Source organism: Lactuca serriola, chromosome 5 (assembly GCF_051521515.1).
Source record: "Lactuca serriola cultivar US96UC23 chromosome 5, Lser_US96UC23_V15, whole genome shotgun sequence".
Taxonomy (NCBI): domain Eukaryota; kingdom Viridiplantae; phylum Streptophyta; class Magnoliopsida; order Asterales; family Asteraceae; genus Lactuca; species Lactuca serriola.
In genome coordinates, this window is record NC_136412.1 from 10,370,738 (window position 1) to 10,372,257 (window position 1,520).

The following is a 1,520-nucleotide window of genomic DNA, read 5'->3' on the forward strand; positions in this document are numbered from 1 at the left end:
TCCCTTCAGATCAAAACCCTAATTTTCGAGGTTTCTACCCTATATAAGCAACATTATACCACTTCTTAGGTCATGTTAAGTCAGTCACTACCCCTTCCTACGTCCATAAAACCCTAGATTGCCTTGGATGAAGCTTGGAGCTTGAAAGAAGATTTTTGGTGGTTTGTGCAAGAGGAGAAGGAGGTGAAAGACTCAACCTCTGGAGAAGAGCTTGAAGATCCAATGCTAACATCTCCATTTCAAGACTTTCAAGGTATAAAGTCTCTACCTTGGCTATTCATTCCATAGATCTACTTTGGGTTGGTTTTTGGCTATTTTAGTCCATTTTGCTTAGTCTTGGTGAGCTAGGGTCGTTTTTAGGGGTTCAATATTGTAGATATGGACATTCTAAGGTTCCCTCTCTCATAAAGGTGCAAGCTTTGTGGAGATTTTGAGTTCAATCAAGAATTAGGACCATCCATTAAGCAGTTTTAAGCTCTAGAGCCCCATTAAGCCATGCATGTTAGTAAAGTTGCCAACTTTACTTGAAAAGTCACCTTAAGGAGTCAGACTGGAGAGTTGGAGCAAGCGCTGAAGTGATTAAGTGCTAATTGTGGCGCGTACTAGGCCCAATAGGTATACGCTTAGCGTACTGGATGAGTACGCAAGGCGTACTCAACTAGGTTGGGATTTCTTGGATTGTGGACTTTTTGGGCTTTGGACCTTGGACCAGGAGTTGACTAGGGTTGACCATTCCGTATTTCAGACCTTTTTGGACATTAGGCCTCCTTGGGTTAGGTCCATAATGTATTTGGGCCTTGTGGACCATTTCGGGTTTTGGCTTTCTTATGGGCTTGTAAGTGCATGGATTTTGTTGGACCAACTAAGGATATATGTTAGATTGGGAATAAGTTATTGGGCTTAGGGGTAAGGCCCATGCAAGGTTTTGGGCCCAATTTGGAAAATTGGGCCATTAGTGGGCGTATATGGATTTCGGAGTTTTAGACTTGTTTGGTTTGGGACTTGGGCCTTAGTTATGAATCTTGTTGGGCCAGGGGTAAAATGGTCATTTTACCCCAAGTATGGATTATTGATCATGGTTTGGGACCCAATTGCTAATTGGGTGATATTTTGGTATTGATAGTTCGAGGAGTTGCTAGGACAGCAACTAAGGATTTCTTGTAGTGAACTTCAACAGTGTGAGGTGAGTTACCTTCCCGGTATGAGTGGGTCAAAGGCACTAATGTCGGCTCACTAGTAGTTGTTTAAAGTAGAGATGATTGTCTTTGTGATAATTGTCTGGTATGCCACTATATGTTGAGATTTATGTGCTTGTATGTTATGTTATTACGTGGTAGTGGTAGGGGTGAAATAGACCATGTTGTTGAGCATCAGCGCTACCGATTGATCTAAAACCAATTAGTGTTAGAAAGGGCGCCACCTTACCCATATAGCGCATTCAGCCCTCCAGGACCAGGCATTCTATTGCGGCACTCTAGGCAATCGTGCGAGGACTTGGTCGATGCCATTTCTGACCCCTA